Consider the following 8,579-nt stretch of genomic DNA (forward strand, 5'->3'; position numbering starts at 1 on the left):
CAAGGTTACCTTTTAGCGCTGTTTTGTGGTATGTTAATTAGCACTGATAACTTCTGAGTGGTACGTTCCATTTTGGTGCAGGATTTTTAATAGAGAATTTGATCGGATTCATAATGAAGTACAGTCATACGCAGGCGGTGGGTAACTGTACAGTTTGCTGCCGATTCTTGGAACTTGTACTTATTGGAAATGTAAATGGGTTCAAACACTTCAGGTTTAAACAACGTGCCAAAAGATTTTTTTCCGTAGTTCACTTGAAAAAGTGAACTTCATCCCGACGTCAGATGAGCACAAATGTAGCTGGATTTTGGGCTGAGTGACGTAGATTTGGCGTCGTCTTGACGCATCGCTGCCCGTTAGTGTGACAGACTCAACGATTGGTCGTTTGGTATTTTGGCTGCTTCTCGACCACCACCGCAAAATCTGGCGTGTTTGAAATTTTGTGCGTCCTGACGCTTAGTGTGACATGTCCCACGTCATCCTTCGATTGGTTGTTGGGCGTTGACCAGTAGGAAGCGAGTGCCAAGAGACTGGACATGGCGCACAAATACAGTCAAAATGGTAGAAGAAAAAAGGAAAAAGGAATATGTGTGTCGCCCTTCAACTCATGTTTGATGATTAGCAAATTTCTAACCTGAAGTTCTTTTTGGACTGCCCTCTCCTCACCATACAAGAATGCCTCCGCTGTCCCTTTTTTAAAATTTTATTTTATTTATTTTTCCATTTCCGAGCAGAGAACAAACACACTTCCCCATAATACGTCCGTCGAAATGTATATTTGCCCCAATTTTTTAACGTTGATAAAAAAATCTTCATTTTATTTTATGTATTTTTTTGTCAACTGCGAGGAATTGGACTTTTTTTTGTCTTGCTTTATTTCTCAGCCACTAAATAGTCTTCGGGAGTTTTTAATGATTTTGGTGCGGATTGCCTGGCACATTTTAAATGCTGATTTCCATGAAACTTCATAAAGGGCGACGAGAGCAACTTTTTGTAAATATTTTTGGTTGAGACTTTTCCACAGACATGATTCAGCGCCATTCTCCCAGTTTGCCTTGTGTTGTTGCTCGCTCCTCAGCTCTCCCGACGTGACCTTGACGAGTCCTCAGATGTCTGGCTGTGAGCGACGACGGCGCAAAAGCAGCAAGCTTGTTTACATCCCTGGCCCCTCGCCCGGTATGGATCTTGGTGTGCAGACGCGCGTTTGTCGACGTATGGCGCAGGAAACGCAAAGACGCCGGTTTCCTCCCACTCCGCGTGTCCGTTATTCCATCCCACGCCCGCCCGGTCGCTCGTTCCCGGCTTCCCGTCGCCGTCCTTCCCGGTTGCTTCCCAACACGGGCCCTGGCCCGGTGGTTTACATAATTGCCTTACATAAGTAGCGAGCTCGGCTTCGGAGCTGGGGCGATATTAGCGGCGATGAATATTGCATGAGGAAAGCACTCGTTAATAAGAGGATGGAGATGGAGCCCCGCTGTCAGTCTGTCTTAACCCCGCCCCCACAGTCCTGTTGAGCAGTGACTCAACTCAGCCTGCATGCGTTGGAGCCTTTGAGTCACTTTGTCAGCAAGAGAGCGAGTGCGCATGTGTGTGCGTGTGCACGTGCGCGTGCGCGTCAGAGGAGAGAAGACAGGCGTCTGTCATTAGGTGCTTGTGTTTTTTTTCCCCCGTCTTTGTTGGCGGTATAAAAGCGGCCCTTATCGCACAAAAGGCGGCCAAGTCGGTGCAGTGACTGCGAGCCCACTTACAGTTCACGCTTCATGCCAATAAATGGGCCTAATTGTGGCCCCTCATTAGAGGGCCGGTTAGCAGCACGCCAGCTGAATCCTTCACATGACTAAAGAGAGCATTTCAAGCACCCATTGGATGCTCTTGAATTGCAGGTTCAAGCAGGTTTTTTTTGGAGGGGGGGCGCGTAAAAGCGTTATTGTTATTCTGGCCGCTTATTGTCTTATTGTTTGACGCCTCCTTTTGCCACACGCGATTAGGAGCTTTTGCGTTTCTGTTGGATTAGCGAGAAATGCTCAGGGATAAATGCAGTTTAACCGGGAGTAAATATTCCCATGCACGTTCGTCATCGGGATAAATATTCATTCTGTTATCGACACGGAACATAGCGGGGATGAAATTGGATATTTTCGAGAGTAAAGTCGGAATATTATCGACATTGTAGTTTTGTTCGGTCAATGAAAACTTTTTTTATCATTTCATTATATTACAAGAATGAAGTCATGTATTTTTTTTTAGATAGTTTTGTTTTTTTCAAAATTAAAGTCATGATCCAAAATAATGCTGTAGTCATTGAGAGAGAGGGATATTTTGCGATTAAAAAAAATCTTATTTTCATGAATTGCTTGTCCTTCTAATTTGTTGGTTTTTTTAGATTATCGTAACAAAATCTCAATAACATCTAACATGTTTTTTTTAGATTTAGATTTGGATTTTTGAATTACTATTTTCAAGAGTAAAATTATTAGAATAAATCACAGATTTTTTTTAATAGTCCTTACATTAGAAAATTAAAATCCAACAAAAATTATTTCAAAAAAAGTAATTTATTTATTTATTTATTTTTAGATTTGGGTGTTTTTAGACTTGGATTTTGTTGTATTTTTATTCTTAACTAAAGAAAAAGACATTTTGTTGTATTTTTATTCTTAACTAAAGAAAAAGAAAAGAAAATCATAAAATTGCCAGAAAATATTGAAACAATTTTTGTAGATTCGTATGTTGCATATTTTCAAGATTCTGATTGCATCAACTGCACTTAAACCATCAAATTAAATCCAACGTACTTAAATTAGCTTCAAAACATTTCTTAAAGCATAAATGCAAATGTATCCAACTGCAAAGTTAAATACAACTGAACTGTGCTGCTTTTTGTGTAGCACACGTTGAGAAACGACACGTTTGGCCATGATGCCTTCCTGTATTCCGAATTTGTGTCTGTACATTTGCATTGTTTGTGCGTGTGTGGGCAGCAGAATCAGCAGTGCGGCGGCCCATTAAAGGCCCAAGCATAAATGCGGGACGCCACATTGACGACGGCATCTTTCTGCGTGCATTTGCCAAATGTTCTTTAACGTGCGGGCTCCCTCGTGGGCTCACCTTGCACTTTTCCCCTCCCAAATCTTCCTTTTTTCTGCCGTTGTCTCTGGGCTATTATTAGAGTCGACAAGCTGGTGGGAGGAAGTCTCTGAAGTAGACGCTCCTGTCATCTTTTTATTTATGGATTTATTGTTTGCAACCCCCCCACCCTGCGCCTCCTAATTCTTCTAATTCTGCGCGTGTACAGTCGGTTTACGCGCAGAGCAGGATGCAAGATTGCTTCAATCATGCCGCTAGTGGATGAAAGGAAAGTCCCGATGACGTAGATAATTGTGGGATGATGCGGCTCCAGCGTGCACGTGAATGGCTCTGAGCTGGCGTGAACTAGGACTGACCCCCGCTTCCGCAGACACCCTGTTTTACTCCAAAGCGTTTTCAAATATAAAGCTGGCGTTTATGAATCTTTCAGTGGCCGCTGTCTGATTGGGTATCTCGGGAGAGCCCTTAAATACACACAGCTCTTAGACATTCTCTTTGTTTTTGCCTTCTCCTTCCGCCATTCCTGAAGTGACAAGACGCAAAAAGGCAGCTCCCGTTTAGCCGTGCCTGTTTTTAGCTCGGCAAATACTTTCTGATCGCGTCAATAATGCAGAAATACCCGAAAGGTTGTCATGTACTGTCAATTTGGTTGCGCGTTTAGTCGACGAGACGAGACGAGCCGTTTAGTCGCTGCGCACCTCCTCATGTATTCTTTCCATTTGTTTTAGGATTTGAATTTCATGATATGACTTTATTCGTTTAAGAATTGATTATTTTTCTCTTTACTCGTGAGTCACATGACCTGGCTTGAGTCCGACTTGAGTCGCCAATTTTAGGACTTTGCGACCTGCACGGTGAGTCCCATTTGAAAATCGGAATTTTTATTTTTGCAAAGAACATTTTTTTTTTTTTTGTCTCACGTGCCACAAACCTGGCAACTGCACCAGCATGCAACGAGACAAGTGCTGAAGCCGCCTCATTAAGCGCGCAGCCCGCAGGCAGTGCCACAGATAATTACATTTGGACTCCAGGATTATGTTTTTGATCAAATCGGGGAGAAAAGACAACGGCAACATGAAAGGTTTACGACTCATAGATAAGAGACACGACCATGACGTGACGTCCATCTTCATTTGTCATTTCTGTGAAAGCCACAAATGCAGGTCAGCAACTAGCGTCGTTAGCTTCATAGTTTAGCTCACCAGGACCAGGTTTAAACATTAGCCACATTTTAAGTCAGCGATGCTCGTTGGCGTCATCCTTTTCATGGAACACAAAGAATACATGCCTGTGAGTATTATCTATCTACATGTGTTGCTTCACCATTTGTGTTTAATTAGCCGTTGATTAAAGCACACGAATGAGCTCTCATGATTATATAATTCTTTTTAATCATTTGATGTTTGCACCTTTGTTGGATTGATAATATTACGACTCTACATTAAGTCATATTGTGATTTTCTTTCAGTTGAGTTATTGCTCTCAATCTTCCTTCTCTCTCACTCACTGCAGTCCAGCATAGCCTTCCCCCGCCACGCCCCCCTTGTGCCCCCATGTGCCCACAACCACTCTGCCCCTCCTCCTCTTTTCAGTAATAGGAGAATTGAAATCAATAGCGCATTAGTCTAGCCCGGAAACTCTTGTGGAATTAAATATGAATGACTGAGATTGCAGCTCTACCTGCTGCTCACATGATGGCCCTCGGGAATACGGACGCATCTTTCCTGCTCCCCGTAAACAGGCCATTTTGTGCTCTTCTTAGCTTGGCTTGTTTGTTTAGCAATCAAACGCCAGACACCGTGTCGGGGCTCGGCGACGTCATTTGATGATGTCAACATGAGACCGTACATCGTAAAGCGCTGCAAAATCAAGGGCACCGCATTTGAAACATTCTGCTGATTAGCCAATTGCATTTTTGCATTTTTTTTTTCTCCACAGTGAAATTATGCTTTTACATGCAAATGACGTTACATGATCTCATCCATTTTTCGAAAGGGGGGGTTTGGCCCTTGAATTAAATGAAATGACATTTTATATATATTTATATATATACCATACATTTTACACCCCTCATATATATGCACACATGTATGTCTTAATATCCAATTTTTTTCTGGTGTGGCATTATTACATCTTGTGGGGGAGAAATCATATCCACGCTGTTTATCTTAAAGTGTGATCTCAAAGGCGGTTGGCGAGTTCTCGCTGGTGGGTGTTCGGTAATATGATCCAAGACGCCGCTCGCTATACTGTCCTGCTTCTGGGAGTTGCAGTAAGCTAATACGTGCAGATGATATAGAGGTGGATGTACTTGCCAGCTATATTTCATTCCGTCTGAGATGAAACGCTCCGTGACAGATGGAGTGATATTGTTCCCCCACGAGCGTGGCCCCTCCTGCGTTCCCTCCCTGACAGATGTAGGGGGAGGACCGCCGTGCACTCTTCTTTCTTTCAATTGATTTGGGTGCTCGCGCCCTTAGGGACCAGAAGATGCTGGTGTGGTGGTGCTAGTGGGGTGGGGGAGGGCAGCTAAAGTGATTGAGAAGAAGGGGGGGGGGCCTTAGTCATTTCCTGCAGCCAAGGTGGCCTGCAAAATGTCCAGAATGAATACTGTAACCAAGCTGTAAATACATTCTTTGCGTACATCTGCTTGGATTTCAACTTTTAGCATGCTCATGCTAACTCAGTGCGCACTGAGGGGGACGTTTCCGTAAATGTTGCTAAGTGAGTGATGCTTTTGCGTGTCATGTAGGCGCAGTCCAAAGTGTGGCTGCTTACATTTGCGGGCGGGAGAAAAGCTTCATGTGTTTTTATTCGTCTATGTGAAGGCACGCAGGTTAATCATTTCTTAGGTATTAACAATTTACCTTGGTAGCAAACACATGAATAGCCACACGCCAACTCTATTTCTATAAATCTCTGCAAGTTTTTACATTCACACATGTTAACGTCTACACGATTCCTAGGAAATCACAATGTTACTGGTCAGCTATTTTTAGAACAAACTCCTCATGTTGGCCAACCCCCTGTGAGTGATTCAGCCGTGGATTACTGACCAAGATGTTTATTGCATTATTAGGAGAATAGAGACTTTTTTGTTGTTGTTGTTGCTAGCTTGTGTGTTGAATATTAGTGACCAAGAAAATTAGCGTCATGACACGCGTCCTTTGAGCCCTCCGGCTCCACTCCGACCGCTTCGCTGTCGGATAGATATTTGGAGCGCGAACAGCTGTGAATGAGCAGATGTATTCTCTTGCCGGATCACCTCAATGGCCGTGCCCGGAGGGCAAAGGTTGAGACGAGGTTTGAGGCTGATGCCGCAAACAACTCCTGAAGATGCTGACAAAAAAAAAAAAAAAATTTGCATCTGCCTTTTGGCCCTTGGAGTGCTGCGCTGCCGCAAGCGAGGGAGGCAGATTAATATTAGCATTATTGATTAGATCAATCGGCGTCAAACTGATTGTCAGGAGCACAACATGTGTCGCTGGTCAATTTTAATGTACTCGAATACATTTTTTTTTTTTTTAAATCAACAATCAAACTCTGATTTTTCGATAGTATGAGAAAAATATCTGTATTTTACTCGAAAAAAAGTAAAGTAGAAATTCATGATGAGAATCAAGGCACATTTACTGAGTACTTTTTTGGGGAGGAGGGTCCAAGACTATTCTTATAAACAAACTGCATTTTTGTTTTTAAAAATATGACCAAAATCTGTCAGATTTTTTTATTATTTTCCCATTAAAACTCATTATAATAAAAGACACTAGTTGAGAATTATTTGTAGTTTTTTTTAATCTTGTGAAAAAGAATTGAGTCACTTATTTGCAAGGTCATACTTATGACAATAGAATTATATATTTTTTTTAAGTCATAATACGAGAACAGCCCCTTTTAACGACAAAGTCAGATTTTGTCCTGGATAAAACAAGAATAAAAAATATTCCATTTCAAGATGCAGTCAGATTTTACTGAAAGAAGTTTTAATATTTTACAAATTAAAAACTTCTTTTACTTAAGCGCCCTAAGGGCTCAGGTGACGACCAATCACAGCTAACTTGATTTCTGGGTTTGATCATGTGACCTTCTCAAGCTGTGACGTCATTTTCAGTTGTCAGCAAGTGGCAAAATGGATAAAAACAGCTAACGTTTCCTGTTTAATTCCTGTTCCACAAATTAATTAGAATACCGTCTTTAGACGAGTGGATCTGCATTGAAAATATTACTGTAAAGAAAATTTTGGACTAGACTTCTTGATAACTTTTTTTTAAAAATTTTAAATAAAGCTTTTTAACTCATTTTTATCTATTATCTAATTTGGGAGCCCTCTTAAAATCCTGAAAGCAGTCACTCAGTACAAAAAAAGTGTTTAATGATTTTAATAGTAGTCCCTAGTGGAGTGGGATGGTGGGGGCCAGGGTTGGGGGGGGGGCGTACGCTGGCCATGGACGCGTGGCGGCAGAGCAGGTGGATGACGGGCAGCTGAGTTGTGGGCTCTCGGGGCGGAGGGGTCCATTTTGGAGGACTCTTGGGGTTGAGAGAAACCTTGTTTAAAAAAAAAGGAAAAGAAAAAGACGTGAACCCCATCTGGAAGTGAGGTGGGGGCCGTTGAGTGAAAGAGATCTAGTGGGTGGTGTCTGACACTCTCTCTTTTGTTCTTCGCTTGCACAGCAGTGGCGGCGGCTGTGGTGGGAGGAGGAGGGGTGGGTGTGTGTGTGTGTGTGTGTGTGTGTGTGTGGGCGGGGGTTTGCCGTCGTGGGGGCTGGGCACTGGAACAATGGTGCCGGTTGAGGAATTGAAAGACGGCGAGGCAAGGAAGGTGCAGGAGGAAAAGGGAAAAACGGCGGAGGCTGGCTCAGAGGAGGAGGTGGGGCGTGCAACTCTACTCAGGCAGGCAAGGACGCTGCAATGTCACACAAACACTGCAAGTCGCATTCGGATGCTCGAGCAACAACGTTAAGGCTGAGGAAAGCAATTACATCGCAGAATAGCTGAGAGTAACAGTCGACGCGCCGCACGACTTAACTTTGACCCTTTTACTGGATATGCACAGAGACGGCGAAATTGTCACGCTTGTGTTTTCCTGTGGCCAGCCCATACCAATCTTGTGTAAAAAAAAAAAAATAAAAAAGAGAGAAAATCTATCTCATGTTGTCCTCCTCCTTAAAAAAAGTACCCATTTACATTTATGAATCCAATGTCCTCTACTAGCAGCTTACCACAAGTTTAAATTACCTCCTGTATGCTGTATTTTTTTCTTTTTGGTTTAATGTGAAGCACTTTGCTACAACTGCAGTAAATATGTATTGTAAAAGTCCTACAGAAATGTATTTAGTTTAAAAAAGTTATATATTTTTATATATATTATATGAACAGATTATCATTGTTTCAAGATAAAACGTTTTCATTTTTCAGTGAGAAACCAAAAACTCAAAATAGTTTGATAATGTTTTTTTGTGTGTGGATAGATAAGATATTTTTTTAATTCAATC

Source organism: Idiotropiscis lumnitzeri, chromosome 15, assembly GCF_059441095.1.
Source record: "Idiotropiscis lumnitzeri isolate Australia: NSW breed Sydney's pygmy pipehorse chromosome 15, RoL_Ilum_1.0, whole genome shotgun sequence".
In the NCBI taxonomy this organism is placed as follows: domain Eukaryota; kingdom Metazoa; phylum Chordata; class Actinopteri; order Syngnathiformes; family Syngnathidae; genus Idiotropiscis; species Idiotropiscis lumnitzeri.